At 37.9% G+C, this 18,586-nt stretch overlaps 1 protein-coding gene across 2 annotated transcripts in view; it reads left to right on the top strand.

Annotated features, from left to right (window-relative positions):
- Window positions 1–18,586, top strand: part of Ifrd1 (Interferon-related developmental regulator 1) — a 168,104-nt gene that overhangs the window by 110,768 nt on the left and 38,750 nt on the right. The gene's annotated exons all lie outside the window — the stretch shown is intronic.

Here is an 18,586-nt window from a genome sequence, read left to right as displayed (position 1 = left end):
ATTCGGGCGATAGTGGGTTCGAACCCCACTGTCGGCAGCCCTGAAGATGGTTTTCCGTGGTTTCCCATTTTCACACCAGGCAAATGCTAGGGCTGTACCTTAATTAAGGCCACGGACGCTTCCTTCCCAGTCCTAGCCCTTTCCTGTCCCATCGTCGCCATAAGACCCATCTGTGTCGGTGCGACATAAAGCCAATAGCAAAAAAAAAAAAGAACCACATATAGAGTTTCTCTGTAAATATAACAGTCACTTCAAAATTCCTATATTGAACTGTACGATAGACTTCAGTTACAACGAGAACCCTTTCACTGAGTCATCCGTTATTACGAGAGATTTTAACGCGTTTCATTTTCCGTTATTGGTATTTCTACATTTCAGCATAAAAAGCTAGCAAAAAAACTATTTTTTCCCGCGTAACTCTCAATATTCCACGAACTAAAGTACGGTAAATATTTAATAATAATATATTTATTGCAGCCAAATAGCCATGCAGAAAGAGAGAAAAATAATACATTTATATACACTGTACTCGCGCGCTTGCGCTTTGGATTGCATATTCTTTAATTGATTTTGTTCTTTTGATGCAGAGTTCTACGTGGTAACGTTCACTCATGTATCCACATAGTTTGCACTTACATGTCTCTGTCGGTTCATGGTATGAGGTGTTGGTACAAATTAGATGGTGGAAACCATGTACTGCCAGTCTTGTGAGTACGTGCCTCATCTCGAAGTTGGATGTTGTCCATGTCCGGTCTATCATGGTCCCAGTTCCAAAGAATTCTGGAGGAATGTCTTCTCTTTTTTTGCTGAGTGTTGCTAGGAGATTTTCTGATGCTCTGTTGTTGGGTAGAGTCAGGTGTGTTCTGAAGTCTTCAATGAGGAAGGATTCTCGCCCTAGGAGGTAGACGAGTCTTGATCTTGTAGTCTTGGATACATCGATCGCTCTTTTTATGTATAGAGCTTTTACTCTTTCTACAGAGGATAGGTTGTTTTCTGTGAGGTACGGCCATATGATTTCTATCCCATATGTTAGTATAGGCCTGATTTTTTATCTAAATAGTGCCATCGCCGTCTCTAGGCTGAGTGATCTGATGTAGCTGATTTCGTGCATCGCCCGTACCGCCTGTATTGCTTTCTCTGTTACATGTTTTGTAAAGCATTTGGCACTTGTTTGCAGAGTAATGCCAAGGTACTTGAAATCGTTTACTATGGCTACTTTCTGCCTCTTTATGAAGATTTCTGCCATTGCTGGGATTTTTCCTCCTTGCCTAAATACCATCATTTTTGTTTTTGATGTATTAATTTCAAACTTATGTTGGTACCACCATCCTCCATATCTTTTATCACTTTTTGTAGTTTCGTGATGTCTCTTGATCCGATCACTATATCATCGGCGTAGGCATACGATACTACGTCTTCTTTATGGGTTATCCTCATGATTTCTTCTGCTGCCAGGATGAAAAGTAACGGGCTAACTGGGTCACCCTGTAATACCCCGTTCGTTTGAAGTATCGGTTCTGAGAGAGATATATTGTCAGAGATTGTTTTGTTCCATTGTAGTATTGTTTTTATGGTTTTAGTTCACACATTGTTTCTGTTGAGGGCTTCTTCCAGCTTCTGGGTCACAAGTTCTCAATTTATGAGGTCGAATGCTTTTGTGAAGTCTATAAACACTATGTAAAACTTTTCTCTTTTTTTCAAGGACTTCCCATATATTATTGAGTAGTAATTGTATGGCGTTAATAGCTGATCTTCCTTTCCTGAATCCAAATTGATTTTCTGGTAGATACTCATCTATTTCCTCTTTGACTCTCGCCACGATTGTTTTTGTGAATATCTTGAACGGTATGTTCTTCAGAGCGATGCCTCTGTATGTGTTTGTGTCATATGGGTCACCATTTCCTTTATAGAGTACTTTTAATAGTTGAATGTCTCCATCTCTCCGGTATTGAGACCGTCTCAATGCATTTATTGTATAAGTTTGTCCATGTAGGCAGTAGGAGATGAGCAGTGTCTTTTATGTACTCACTGTATATGTTGTCTGGTCCTGCAGCTTCGTTTTTCTTTGTGCTTGAGATGATGATAACGGTAAATATTTGTACATTAGTGTGACCGTTTTACACATTTAGATTATAAAACCTTCCACGAAATGATCGACAAAAATTGTAGCAGCGGATCTCTTGCAAAGTATTTTATTGGTACCATTATACTCTCATTCATATCAAGAATTCGCGCGAAGCGGTAGTTCTTTCAGATATCACAAATTTGTTGGGTTGGTCAACCTATTACGGCTATGCATTGTCGCGATGAAGAGTTCTTTATTGAGCTGCTATTATGGTGTGACTGAATCTGGCGCTTTTATCTATTGCTGTCATACGCAGAGTAAAACCACTTCTTGGGTTGCTTGAGTCGTGAATTCCTTAGTGCGCGTGTCTAAAATTGCTTTCTGTGTGAGATATGAACAGACTGTGCTATTGTTTATTTAAAAGATCACATTTCTTTCCGTAACATGCGAAGAAGTCGTGTAGGCCCTTATAGTGTTATTAAAAGCAAACTGTCTTCAGTTTTTGGTACTGCCCTTTTTGAGTGGTCTACCCAGAAATGAGCTGCTGGAGTTTCTATTTCAGGGCTCGTATTAAAATCTAACAAGGAACTGTCCATACTGTCGTATCGAAATAGACAGTAAAATTTGGTAGAGAGGCTGAGGGGTCCATAAGAAAGCAGTATACAGAAATTCAGCTGCCATGGAAATGTCTAATAGAAATGCACGTGTTAACGTATAGCTCGACATGGACAGCGCTGGTGGCCAGCTGAAGCGACTGGGTTACCTTGGGCTTTCTGTGCTACCCAGTTGACACATGTTCCTTTGAAAGAACAGTCATGAATCCTGCTAATGTTCTAGGGTATGCTTTACGTTATTTCCCTGAAAAAGTTTTTTCCTCTTTCCGTGAAGTAACTTTGGATGAAAAGGAGATGGGTCGACATATGATCGAACTACCGTATTTCACGGCATAATCGTCGCACTTTTTATACCAAAATTTTCGAAAAAAATTGTAGGGTGCGACCATTATACGATGAATATTTAATACCAGTATTTGTATTACTCAAAAAATGTATTTATAACTAAATTGTATTTGATACAAATTTAAGATGCACGTAATACTCGCGTTTATACATCAAAATAATTAAAATAGTCTAAAACAAAATTCATAATTTTTCGCAACAATTCGGCGAACGTTTTTCCAACCTGAAAATAAAAATGAACGTATTAAGTTAATTTGTCATTAATTTGAGTATTTAAGTTAAAATATTACACTTGCAAAATTATCGCTTTGTTGTGAAATGCGGACTTACCGGTACGCAATTTATTCCAAATCTTCGGTGTCGCTATCGCAGGTTTCGCTATCTGATGCGCCGTCCTCGCCTCTGTTAATACCAGTGTCAGATTCTTCGTCTCCCTGCCACACTGCGTCATCTTCGGAACCGTCTAGCGCATTCGAAATCCCAGTCCTTTTGAAGCTCTTGGAGACTAGTTCAGGTGGTATAAGATCCCAACTCTTCTTCACCCACGAGCATAACAAGTCCAAGGGTGGACGCCTGATATTTCCGGCGGGCGTCAATTGCTGATCGCCGCTCATCATCCACTCGTTGTAAAATCGACGTAAGTGGTCTTTGAAGGGTTTATTAACACATACGTCTAGTGGCTGCAAAGCAGATGTTAGGCCACCAGGAATGACTATCTGTCGTGTCTTATTTGTAGTGAGAATTTGCTTCACTTCGTTCACGAGGTGACCTCGGAAACTATCTAAAACAAGCAGAGCTGGTTGTTTTAGTAGTGCACCAGGTCTTCTATTCCACACAGTTTTAACCCAGTCCAGCATGAGTTCTACGTCCATCCAACCCTTTGGTTGCACTCGTACATGAATTCCACGGGGAAACTGTATATTCTTAGGCATCGTTTTCCTCTTGAAAATGATGTAAGGCGGCAACTTTCTCCCGTCAGCTGTAATGGCTAGCATTGCCGTGCATCGCAACTTCTCACTACCGCTGGTTTTCATTAATACACTCCGTGATCCTTTTAGCGCAATAGTGCTGTTGCGAGGCATATCAAAAAAGATTGGAGTCTGATCGGCATTACCGATTTGAGAAAGCAAGTACGAAGTTTCCTTGCGCAAACGTATGACAAATCGGTGAAAATTTACAATCTTGTCCGTGTAATCAGCAGGCAACGTTTGGTTTAGGGGGGTTGTTCTCCTTCGCACTGACAGATTGTGTCGTCGCATGAACCCCTTAATCCACCCACGAGTCGCCTTAAACTGAGTTACCGGTATGTTGTGTTTGCGCGCTACCTCCTGTCCCTTAATTTGTAACATTTCATATGATACACTGCAGCCATTGTTACGTATTTCACTGACGTACCTAAACACTTCTTCGTCAATTATAGGAAACTTCCCTGTTTTAGGACCTCTAAACGCGCGTCTAGAAGGGTTTGTGCTTTTTAGCTTGTTTTTTACTTTCCGCCAGTCACGCACCAACTTTTCACTCATAGAAAATTTTCTTTCTGCAGCTCTGTTCCCGTGCTGTTCAGCGAAGGCAATTACGCTTAGCTTGAAGCCCGCAGAATAGTTTCTATATTTACCCATAATCGCTTATAAATGCTTCACACGTTAATGTTTTGCGATATAAATGACTTTCCGTAATTGTTCACTATTAAAACAAATTATTTCTGCAAACACCCAAAACACAAATTAAAAACTTAAATTCTCACGCACACATGTCTACAGTAATCACGGAAATCTGAAACAAATAAATGCATCTGTGATCTGTCCATTCCAGAGCAGCCAATACTGTTAGGCAGCAAGGAAGCATGCAACAATTTATCAGTTTAGCTCGTTGGTTGCGACACACTACTGCGCTTGCGCAAAGCTCGCAAACCAGAGCTCTAGCTAGCGCTGTGTAGATCTACTGTATAGTTGTTGACTGTATTCCGAGACGTCAGTAACAAACATTCATTTTTTTCAATTTCTTTTAAACATACGGTAATTAGGTTAATATTTCTTCCCAGTTATTGATGATTTTACATTACATTACTGACGAGTTTATAAAATAAAACTTTAATAGCATTGGATAATAATTATCTTGACTGCTTGGATAAAAGTTTTCATCCCATGCCCGGACACTTATGACGTAGTAGTAAGATAAGAGTCTAGTGATGACAACTGAGACATCGTAAATAATTCGCCTGAATAATTCCGTGGAAATCTGCGTTATCGTCTTGGATTTCACTTCGTGCGCAATAACACAGGAGCCGGCCCCATGGTGTAGGGCTAGCGTGCTTGCCTCTTACATGGAGGCCTCGGGTTCAATTCACGGCCGGGTCAGGGAATTTTACCTGTATCTGAGGGCTGGTTCGAGGTCCATTCAACCTACCTAGCCGGTATTTCCTGGCGACGTTGCCGATAAGCGATAACCTACAGCCTTACGTATTTCAAATGGGAACTCATAATATGTAGGTGGTGAATAAATAGTACACTGTCTCGCGACCACGTTGTCAAACTGCCGATAGCCTACCGGTAAGCATAATATGTAGGTGGTGAATAAATAAACTGTCTCGCGACCACGTTGTCAAACTGCCGATAGTCTACCGGTAAGCCATGCGTCGTACATATACCGGTATTATTTATTTATACGTTGTGCAACATGTCGCAAACATGACTGTGTTGCCAAATTGCCCATAAACCATACACATATTTAAATTGCGCATTCATGTGCAACTTACGTTGCAGTTCCATTTACCTTTTAACCAGATTAGTGAACAAAATTTGGACGTGCGACGATTATGTAATTAAAGGTTTAAAGTCCGATTTTTGTATTGAAAATAAAGGATGCGACGATTACGCGGTGGCGACGATTATGCCGTGAAATACGGTAATTTGAAAATCATACCATGTGTGCCAGCATAGTCTCGGAGTTGTGTCTGGAGAGAAATAGTGAAAGTGATAGTGGAAGCAGCGACACCTCACCTGCATTATCTGAAAGAGAAGGCAGCACACCATTGGCAGGAACAAGATGTGTTACGGATCCGTTTTTGAGCTCTGAGTCTGATTCTTGTCAATCCAGTGAAGAGAGACCGCAGTCACCTAGCAAATCTACTAGTTCAAGCTATGCTTCCAGTCCACAGTCACTACGACAACTGTACAGGTGGAAGAACCAATTAGAACATCAGTAAGCCCCATTGAACACAGAAAAATGATGCATACAAAATTATTTTCTCGCTTTACAGAAACAAGAAGACTGAAGCGGAATGTATGCGATGAAGACCTGCGACTGTCGGCCTTGGAAATTTCAAGAGAGATATCAATGGGGCGAATTAATTTCAGCGCATGTGCTAGTTCGTTGAGTCGTTTTAAGAAAAAATACAGAATAAAAAGTAGAAAATCACTAAATTTGTATCCCGTAGTATCTGCAAGAAGACCAATATAAATGGTCCGTTATTGGACATTATAAATTTTCCAGCTAACTCATTCCTGGTTGCCAGCGTTTCTCCCTCGTGTGCTAGGCTGGGCTCATCAGTTGGTACCTAGCACACCTACCAAGACGCTGGCTAGTGCATACCGTGGAGGCCACTGCGTAGGCTAATTGTAGCCACCGGCAGTGCCAATGCACTATGAGACACTTTGTCCCATTATCAAAAATTGATGCCTGCCTGGCCATCAGATAGGGAATCTGAAATATTTGTTCCGAATGAGTAAATTTATAATACCAATATAAATGGTCCGTTATTGGACATTATAAATTTTCCAGCTAACTCATTCCTGGTTGCCAGCGTTTCGCCCTCGTGTGCTAGGTATGCACTAGCCAGCGTCTTGGTAGGTGTGCTAGGTACCAACTGATGAGCCCAGCCTAGCACACGAGGGCGAAACGCTGGCAACCAGGAATGAGTTAGCTGGAAAATTTATAATGTCCAATAACGGACCATTTATATTGGTATTATAAATTTACTCATTCGGAACAAATATTTCAGATTCCCTATGGGAATCAACATCTATATCATCTATATTATCTGCAAGAAGACAACGAAAAAGATAAAATCGCAAAGAAATTTGTGAAAGCAGCTACTGAGCGATTTTTAGACTACCCCTTCTTCAGTATACAATACTGATCAGAGTGGTTTCGTGCGCTCAATGAAAGCGAAAAGGACTCTTATAATTTGTTGGTGAGAAACATACAGAAACAGTTACACAATCAGTTAGTGCACTCACCCATTTGTACACAATTATGCCTACAATTAGTATGGCCGGTACTCCTTTCCCGAAATTATTCATTGTACTACAGGAGGCAACTGGAACTTTTGGTCCAAGAGTTTCCAAATAAATGTTTCATGCCAGAAATATAATTGTACAAGCCACAAAATCATGAAAATGGGGCAAAATGAATTAAAGTATTGGTTTAAAGAATCCTTCTTCCCATTTGCAGAAGAGAAGTGTTTGCTACTGATAGATTCCTGGACTACTTACAGGGGTAGGAGCTTTCTTGAAGATATTCCTCCAGGCAACAGTATAGAGATTCTCCAGATTCCTGCCGGCACTACAGGGAAAATACAGCCCTTGGGCAAGTTTTCCTTCCGGCAGTGGAAGGCTTTGTATCACCACTTAACAGACATTGTGCCAACTTGTGAAGACTTTCAGTTTAATGTTTATCAGAGAAACAGCATACTGAAAATGCAGTCCTTCATTAATTTTTAAATTTCCTTTCCCACAGTTTAAAGACATGATTAAATATTCGTGGTTCGCAACCAATTATACAACAGAGAGACCTCCCGAGTTAGAAGTGCCTGCGAAATATTGCCTTTAAACAAGTAAAGAAAACTGTGAAGAATAGTGTGGCCTCAAAGTGCATATTTGTTATGCATGGTGCCAAAAATATTTGTGTTTTTATCATATGATTAACGCACCTCATTTATGTTTCACATGCGTTCCATAACAATAAAGTGACCTCGGCGCATGGCAGCCTGCCAGTTCGTTCTCTCTTTCCCTCGCCAGCATGACTGCAACTCCACTCGCGCGAGCCAGCAAGAAGCAAGGGTTGTCCAGTAAGCTGCGTTGTCACATGGGTTTTGTATCAAGATTTCCAAACCTTCCAGTTCGAAATGGCAGCTAAATTTTTGTACATCGCTATTTTGTAGGTCTCCTCATGGTCTCTGCGAAATTTTATTATCAATTTTAATATGGCAATATGGCAGTATAGTCAGTTCCCTTGTAAGGTGCAAGACTTGGTGTCAGACTAAATATTTCAGACTTCCAGTGCAGCGATGGTGGTTAAATGGCTTTAAAGGCAGACATGGCCTTTCACTTCACACAATGAAAGGCGAATCAGGAAGTGTAGATGTAAAAGCCGTCAATGACTGGCTTCCAATTCTCCGTAAAAGTCTTAAAAGGTACTAGCCGAAAGATCTCTACAAAGCTGATGAATCTGCACTTTTCTAGAATTTATTACCCCAAAGGACTCTTGCAGTGCAGGACAACCCATGCAAAGGTGGAAAACGCAGCAAAGAACGACTAACTGTTCTTTTGTGCTGCAACTTGGACGGTAGTGATAAACTGAAACCATTTATTATTGGCAAGTCAGCCAACCCGCAAGCATTTAAAGACGTGCGTAACATTCCATGCGCGCATTAAGCGAACACGAAAGCATGGATGACATTGGCACTTTTTTAGCAGTGGCTTCAAGCATTTGATTCGAAAATGGAATTGAAGAACAGAAAAGTTTTCTTTTTATAGACCATTGCCCTGTTTATCTAAATGTTGAACTACGGAATATTGAATTGGTGTTCCTACAACCAAATTGTGCCAGTGTACTACAACCACTTGATCAGGGCATATTTAAACTCCTTAAAACACCGCTTTCGTAGCATACTGGTCAACTCATTGATGAGTAGGCTTGAGATAAAAAGAGTACTGAAATGGAATGTACTGGAAGCTATCCGAGATATCGCAGTGTCCTGGGAAACCATACCTTCTGCTGCAATTTCTGCATGTTTCAGACACGCTGGCTTCTGATGAAGTGAAACAGAAAGCGAAATTATTGAGGAGGAACTTCCTCATCTCGAAGTGCCAGATAACTGGAATCGTGTCTCTTCTCAGCTGGAAGTCACCTGTCAATTTGACGATTATGTAAAAGCTGACGAAGGTGTGCCTGTGTGCGGGGATCTGAATGAGAGTGAAATTCTTGAACTCGTTAAGCCTATTACCTCACATGATGAATCCGACGAGAGTGAGGACGGGGACATCACAGACGTACCAACACAGTCTGGAGACATGAGTGCTGTAGATGTTTTAAAAACACTTTATGCAGTAAATGACACATCACTAGACGATTTGGTGGCTATCCAGCGAATGGAGAATTTTGTGATAAGGAACACCAATGCCGGCACAAGACTGAAGCAAACAACTTTGGACTCCTTCCTGAAGCATCTGTAAGATAACTACTGTATTCAAAGCGTTGTGCATGGAAACTTCAAATGCAAATGTAATATAGCCTAGAATAGTTTTAACTTTTCATTTTGCACGGTGAGACATTTTTATCCAACAACGGACCAACTATATTGAAACATTTTTAATCGCTGCACTTTTCGCCAGTTTTGGTAACTGGTCCCTTGTTTGAATTATGCTGGTGCGTTTTATTTTGTATTATAAAAAGTTGTGTGTTGAAACTCAATTCATGTCCTGTCGATTAAGGACTTTGACAGAATTGACCATTGCAATTCTAGTATTAACGGTGCGTGCTAAGTCGCCAGGCATGCTGGGATTTGTAGGAATGTAAACAACAATGGCTTCATGACCAGGGTTTGTTGCGTGTGTATTAACTGCTAAAGTATGAAGCACATCTCTGCCTTTATTCAGGGAGCTCCATAGAGTACCACAATGAAATGAACAAAGCAGAAGCATACGAGAAGATAGAAGAGAAATATCCAATAATGGACCATTTATATTGGAAGAGAAATTTCTCGAGGAAGTGGACAGCTTTTCTGTTTATTATCTGCACCAAGGTGATATGAATTTCAACTTGCCAATATTTTGAATAAACAGGCTATTCAAAGTATATCTTCACTTACTGTAGATAGAACCTATCCTACTGTACCAAGCCCTAGCTATTTTTGCTTAGGAAGCTCCTTGAGGAATAGGTAAATGCCCCACGTTGGGCGCCGTGTTTACCTATTCCTCTCTGTACCAGTATAGCCCGTACTAACTTGTTATCTGAAAAGAGCATGAATTGAAATTCTCAACGCGCTTTGAATAACTCAGTCTGTTTATTCAAAATATTGGCAAGTTGAAATTCATATCACTTTGGTGCAGTGAACCACCCTCTCCCGAATCATCTTCCTGAATGGTTCTCCAGGCAACTCGTACTCCAGGGTCCTCTCGTCACCATGGAATTGAACTTGTACTCCAGGATTCTCTCGTCACCGTGGAACTGGACTCGTGCTCCCAAGTCCGCTCGCCACCGTGGAATCGAACCCGTGCCTCACACCTGAAGGTCTCGGATTTCTCGGAAGTCTATTGCGATCTTGATGCGGAGTAATCACTCCGTGTTTAGCTTTATACGAAACCTTCACAGTTAAATAAAGTGAAAGAAATATTAATGTTCATTTATTCCACCTATTCAATACATAAAAAGTGATTTTAATTAAGAATTAAAATCTGTGAATAAAATTATAGGGACATGTTTCACCCTTTATTTAAGGGCACCTTCAGCCTTAATCTCAATCTGAAAGATAATAAATCAGGATCCTGATTGTTCTTAATTGTGGTTGATTTAAAAAAAAATTAATTACAAATGAATGTGAGGATGATGTAGGAAATGCAACCTTACCAAAAGAACACTAAACATCAAAAGTAAAACCAGCACAATACTTACCGTAAGGGCAGTAGTACAAAATATGAAGCATGGAGGACATAAGCATAAAGGAAAAAGGCCAGGGTCTTACATAAACGTTGATAGGTTCCCAGGTAAACATTGCTAACTACCAAATGAGAGATCAGATTAAATTTTAAAATAAGGAAAATTTACTTAGTAAATAAAATTTGAAAATCGGTATAATATAAGAACAGTTAAAAATAGATATATTCCTTTTTCTTAGAAAAATTAAAACACAATTAAACAAAAAGGGAGAAACAGGATTTTAAAATAATATGGAAATCAAGGTGAAATGAATCTCACATGAAACATAGGCTTCCACCAAAATTAAGGTTTGAAAATTCATAACTAACTTGTTACCTGACGTACAGAAATATTAAAAATTTATTTAAAATTTGGTTGCAACCGTTATGCGGGCCCGCGATATAAATTCTGTTTAAAATTGAAATTTGCTACTGCACCTTTTCGACCGACATTTCCCGTGATGACTTTCTCTATTTGCCACACGCATGGGTGACAATTAATGCTCCTAACGGGGTACATTATTCGTATCGTGCCTTTTTCCAATACTTTATCATAAACTCCGGCCAACAATCCAATATCTAATGTTAGGCGGCCAAATAAATATAATGAATTCCCGCACACATTAAGTTATCATGCGGATGGGAATGAGACATGAGTAAAAATCAAAGCAAAGCAAAGTCACTTCCGTACAGGCCACGAAGGCCCTTGGAGGAGTGGAAGGTAAAGGCCTCCACCATTGTTAACCTCGGCACATGATAGGGTAGAGTGGTTAGCTCTACGCCCGGCCGCCTTTGCCCCCAGGAATTAACCTGGTACTCATTTTTGGTGTAGGCTGAGTGAACCTCAGGACCATATGCACCTCCGGAAGTGGAAATCTCGTTTCTTAAATTTTACGACTTCCTGACGGGGATTCGAACCCACGTCCTTCCGGGCGAACCAAGCACGCCTTTACCGCCTCGGCCAGGCAGCCTCTAATGAGACATGAGTACATCATCCTAACTCTGTGACCTTATATGAATATAAGTATCCAGTCTTGTCCTAATATTTGAATATTTCGTCCCGTCCGATATAAATACTCCTTCGCCTCCATCGATTTTTACTTACTCTGTGAAATATCACTTACTTTTCATATTATGATATCAATTACATATATATTCTCTGCACGATACCTCTCAGGGATAAAAATAGTGATAAAAATATATATATTTCCCTTTTTTTTATGTGGACTCAACTGAAGGTAATGCACAGCCTCATTCTTAAGTTCATTCATAAACCATCACAGCTCAATTGTAATCCATAACTAAGAAAAACCCTAGGTTCATTTACCAATCAACTAGTTCATATACCTCCAAATACCTCTTCAAATTATGAAATAAATAAATAAATAAATAAATAAATAAATAAATAGTAAGAATTCCAATCAAAGTTCTTATCACCTAGTTTATTGAAAAATAAAATGATAGTATATGGAAAATAGTAAAGAAAATCATCTACATGCTCGTTTGTATTCACTGAATTCTGATCCCTAAACAAAATATTGTAAATATTTCTTTAAAATATTATCTGAATATCATTAATAATAATATTAATTACCATTTAAATATCTTTCAAATATCAATTATTGATGCTGTAACATCTTGTATTACTGCAGAAATAACATCTAAGTATTATTCAAATTTAGGTTAAATATCAAGAATGATGTTTACATATCGTTCAGTTGCCCTGTAGAATCATTATAACACATTGAGAAGAAAAAAACTAGAAATATTTTCAAAATATTATTTAAATCCCAATTAAGTGTCCTCAATTTTCTCAAATGAATTAAATATCTTTCCTCAAGAGTTTCTGACATAGCGTAAGCAACATAAGCGAGTTCCAGAAATCATGGCTTAAAAATTGCCATTCATTATCATACTGTCGTAAATCACCTCAAAAATAAATATTATGTCTATTAAATAAACTTAAAAATCCATAATTTTTCTTGAAAAGTGTGTAGGAGTAACCTGATACAACATTTATGTGTCAACAAGCAAGTTATTCAACTGATAGTGTCATACCATGATTCAAAAAAAAAAAAAATCATCTATCTGCGAAAGATTTCGAATACAATCGTAAATGAAGGTAGTTTTATAGATCATGAAAACATTTCCTAGTTCCAATCATGTCTTTGACAGGAAATCAATCAACTTGAAGATAGCCTAGCATGTGAAACATTTCTAGAAAAATACTAAGTTTCTCTCGTAAATACGTTATTTCTAGGATATACTCTCGATGATCGTACACCATAAACAACCTGTAAGTTTAAAAACCTCATATGGTCGTATTCATATTCCATTTAACCCCACATGACATACTACCGTATATATCACGTGACAATAACAACAACATTAACCTAATATCGGTGTTACGCTGCATAAATATCACCAATTATTAATATATGCTCGTATTTTCGCCATGTACGCAGCTTACGTATCATAATTCCTCATAAATCATATATTCTACCATAAACCCAACCTATATTCTTGCGCACAATATCCTCATTTCATTGTACATATCAACAATCTCATTCAATTACATCATTTGTTGCTCTACGAGTGTCACGATGTACGTATATTCCACTAAACACAATATCATAACATGTCATGAGTTTACGATATTAAATAACACAAGTAACTACATTCCTCCTGCAATTAAAGGCATGTGTTAATAATTCAGGCTATGTTACTCACTTTTTTGTGACGATTAAACATTGTCATTTCCTTCTGTCTTAGAATACGATCTCATTTCGTTCAACATTGTATTAAGCTTGATTTGCATTATGAAAGACGTATAATCCTGTCACAACGTTGTAATACTGCTTTTCAAAGCTTTCCTCAAGTAAACAAACATTCCTATACATGGAGTATAAATTTTTGGTTTGTCAAAGACTACCTAGATCCGAGTTCTCAAACGATTACATGGATTATTTTTCAAAGACACTATTCATGGAGTTTATATCTTGATGAACCAGATATTAACCTTGCTGTACAAATATTTCAACTTAAACACACACTATTATACACACAAATCTAATAATTTAACTACGTAAAATTACTACAAGGAACTCCACTTATCTTGCTTCCGCTATTCTGCTGGGCTGGATTTCATCCTGGATCTTCTTTGGACAGCATCTCGCGTTCATGTGCTCGTCATTGCCGGTAACTGGGCTCGGGCTTCAGGCATGCAGAACGGTTGGCTAGGGTTCCTCCTGATTGTGACCCCATATCCTTGAATTAGTCAGCCATGATATCTCCGTCGATTACATGCAATAAGAAAAACATATTGAAGGTCGTCATTAGATGCATATTTCAATTATGAACTGATCAATCCTGGGTATATTCTCTATCTTTTTAGCAAACAATTTTGAAGGTGTAATATTTTATATGGTAGTCAAAATGTTTTCTGCTTGACGCTGACTTTAAAATGTAAACTGGCGACTTCTAACTTTTATATATATAAGGGCTTCCAATTATCTGCTTTGAGTTTAACTTGGCGACTTCTTCTACGAGATCAAATCTTCCTTCCTTACTCTTCTTCCGCGCCAGATATTACTAATTCGTATTTGAATTTTTGGTGAAATTTTCTTTACGTTTCGCATATGGTCGTAACTGTATTACTAACAATTCTCTTCTCCAGCTTCAATTCCTTCTCTTCTTGTATAGAATCTCATTCGATACTTCGTTCCGAAATTGACTTCTTTAAGTTTCTTTTTAAGTGATTGTTTTTCTTAGCTCGAGATAACAATACTTTTTTTTTTTTTTTTTCATGGCCGCATGGATTCGTTAGGTCTGTCCGTCTCAAGATTTATTCACGGCCTACTCGACTTGACATGTCTGCAGTTTTTCTCGACGTGTTCACGGCCGCATGGACTTCTCAAGTGCGATCGTCACAACTGTATTCCGTGGCTTATTTGATTCTTTATGTCGGTGTATTTTCCTAGTAATATATTCTTTTATCATATAATTTTGGTCATTCCATCGCGATGCATGGCAACTGTCAGCGATATAACTGCCGTTCATGACGCAAACTTGGCAATGAAATGGTACACTACACTACAAACAGGTAATAGGATACACGCACAAGAAAAACCCACACAATAGCGTACAATTAAAAATCAGTGGCTCCAACCGCGAATAAAAACTACATAATTAAAGGAAACCAGATTAAATAATAATAAAACAAGGTGGGTAACTATCCCAACCAAATTAGAAAATATCAATGGAAAAGTTACATAATGCATTCCCACATAATAATAGAACTCGGAGCACACCCCAGGACTGACATTTACAGACGCCAAGCCATCAGCTCATCATAATCATCAAAGCCACCAAAATAAATAACGTGTCATCAGATAAGATAAGAAAGCGGTGACCATCATGCAATAATAACAATGGCAAGAAGCCGCAAACAAAGAGCAGAATGAGACAGGCAAACGTTAGGAGTTTGGCATATTTAAAAGTTCAATATCGACCAGCAAATTTCAATCTTTTACAGACTCAACCTTATTAAAATCATAATAAATTTTTTCATTACTCCCATGGGTTACAATACGAAATTACATTTACTTTTGTTAAACAGTACGCCAACTGCTTAAATAATTTAGAATCGAGGGGGCTTTGGATCACGCCAAGATGCATATATGAGGTGTCATTTAATTTAAGTCCCAACAATGCAAATAACGATCACATCTAAATAATAACCAAGTTGAGGCAATAGTAACAGGTAGAAGGTAAATACGAACAACTTAGAAAATTAGGAAGGTAATTAAAATTAAATGAACAGAATAATAATAATAATAATAATAATAATAATAATATCAACAATAATAATGATAATAAACACCACCAAGAACGAGTAGGCAAACAAGATACGAACCACAACACAGTAAGTTTAAACAACACCCACGAACTACAGCCTCGTACACGCATACCTAGCGATTCCAAGTTTCCGTAAAATTTTGTTACATACTTTTACAAATTTAAATCCTATCCGTTACAGTAAATTTTGTTACCAGACGTTTACAGCTTTTGATTAACCAACAGACATTTCGAAGATGTGCTCTTTGGCTGTACAAGCTCACTTGAATAAACTATGCTTTCCAGTACTTACTTGATTAGAGTTAAGATATCCAACTTACAACACATCTGCACTTCGCATCTGGTTAACGGTAAACACTCACACTAAGTTTTCTACTTACAGTAATGAAATACAATGGTTGGAGCTCACGTGGATATTAAAAGGGGAAAAAAAATAAGGCATAGTCCTAATAGCGTCGCACTCATCCTGGCGATTCACTCTCCATTATTACCACTTTCTGGCAACATGAAGTTATCTTCATACGAGCGCGTCTAATCAGCGCCATGTTGAAAGCTCGAACACAGCGGACCGACTGACTGCTCTCCTTGAGCACGCCGGAAGTCCACACTGCTCCCAGCGTTCCAAGTCGCACACTCTGCGCATGGCCGCTCGGCCCTCGATCAAAATGTAGCCACTCAGATTAATCCAGGAAATACGTAATAATAAGAAAAATAGTTTGAATAAAGTGTGCATGGAAAATTCCAACTAAATGACAGTCTCAAACAATGAGCAATAGATAACGTCTCGTTTCACAAGTACACATGCCAGCAATATAAATGAATTCTCGTAGATGTTTCCGAGTTGTAATTCCATGATCCCAAATAAATATTAGTTCCCATTTTCACGTTACAGGAAATTTGCTTCAAAAGGTGAGCGAGATGGTTGACGGCACTTTCTTGAATGTCCTTGTCTAAAATTGTGGTAACAAGTTGCATATTGGTAGTTCTATAAGAACGCAAATTGCTACGTTGAATATTGTAAAGCGGTGCCCTGTGTTGGTTGAGGGCATTTGAGAAAAATTTGGATCTTAAACAGTTCATACGTCAGAATTATGATGAAGAATGTTGCTAATTGCTCCAAGTGGAGTTTAAATACATTTTAAAGCTAGTAATGAGACGTTTCTGCCGCTCACTCAAATTATGCTGTAGGGGCGAGGGAAATACTTCATAGTAAGTGGTCACAACTATAAGGTTTTATGAGAAAACAGTAAATTTTATTAAAAGGCGCCCTGTAAAGATTGAGGGCGTAAGAACTCAAATTAGAGCTTAAACAGTTTGGTCTTTAGAGACATGACGAAGAAGAGTATTTCTGAATACTTCAAGTGGAGTTTATAATAACATATAAAGTGGTTAGATTGTTGTAAATCTCATGTGAAGAGATAAATCTGCAGTGTTCTTAAAGCACGAGTGAAGAAGAGTGCTCAGTGGTAAGCATCTGTGTTAAATATTAGCTGGAAGGAGTGACTGTAGCTTCTTGTATAGAGTCGAAAGGGAAATTTGGTTTAAAGTCTCTTTATTAATGTTAAATTGGTTAATGTAAAGTTGAGTTGGAGAGAATTATAACATGTAACCTTCACAGTTGCCAAAATTTGCAAAATACTCCCTTTACTTTATGTAAGCGGACAACACTGCACCATCCTGAGGGGGTTTCTTTCTTGCACCATATTGGGCGACCTATCAATTGCTCCGGCTATTTTCCCCTCAACCATCAATCACTTCTAAAGATTATTAAACGGATCAGTGCATTTAATAAAAATGATGCTATGTGTCGGTAGCTATGCTCGCTTCTAATATTCATTGTATAAACAGTTACCGCATCATAGAATTTAAGCGATATCGTGATCTTCATTTTTCTTATTACATTTATTGATATGATAATCCTTAAATTGCCACGCGACACCTCTCAGGGATAATTAAATTGCTTATGCGAACCATACTATTTTTACGTGAGATCAACTGAGACACCACGTTTCCTTCTCAATAAATAACCATCGATACCATTCATCCTCCAGAATCAATATCAAGTTTTCCAAGTCCAATCATTCGAAGAAAATAAAATAAAATAATAAATAAAATATTTTTTTAAATGAATTAATTCAAAATCATTTATATCCTAATGATATTAGCCTATCTCCTAAAATAATAACATCTAAATTGGATAATCTATAATTTATTTCTTGATTCTAGAATCATAAAAGAAAATCTGATAATATTTATCAACATCAATTATCTTCCTCCTCTCTAAAAAAATAAATTAAATTTAATCTATCTTCGATCTGATTCAACTATTCTTCTTGCATCAATTATGCGCATCACAAAAATAAAGGATAAATTCTCTTAATTTCATAAATCGAAAGTACATATTCTATCTGTTGAAAACGTAGTATAACATTTTTGGGTTAAAAATAAATCTAAGTCCCTAAGCCTTAGTAATCTTCATAATAAATATGTTAAATCTGAGTCCATCAGTTCTTGTTTCTTTCTTTAAAAAAAAAATGCTAATTTTCATCATTATCAAATTGATATCCTGTCAGTAGCACGCGTATCTTCCGATGTTATAACGTTAGCAATCGCAAGTAAGTCCCAAATATATATCAGCTCAAACTAGCTATTTCAAATATATATAATTCATTAAATGAGAAATATTGGTCACCTTGACCATGTCATTTGGTTAAAATATTCAAATAACATCTTAAAATTAAATGTAGGTATCGTGTAAAGAATAATTATTAATCGTAGTTCAAATGGAA

Source organism: Anabrus simplex, chromosome 1 (genome assembly GCF_040414725.1).
Source record: "Anabrus simplex isolate iqAnaSimp1 chromosome 1, ASM4041472v1, whole genome shotgun sequence".
In the NCBI taxonomy this organism is placed as follows: domain Eukaryota; kingdom Metazoa; phylum Arthropoda; class Insecta; order Orthoptera; family Tettigoniidae; genus Anabrus; species Anabrus simplex.
Note: the sequence above shows the minus strand (reverse complement) of the source record. Positions and strands in the feature narration are given on the sequence as shown.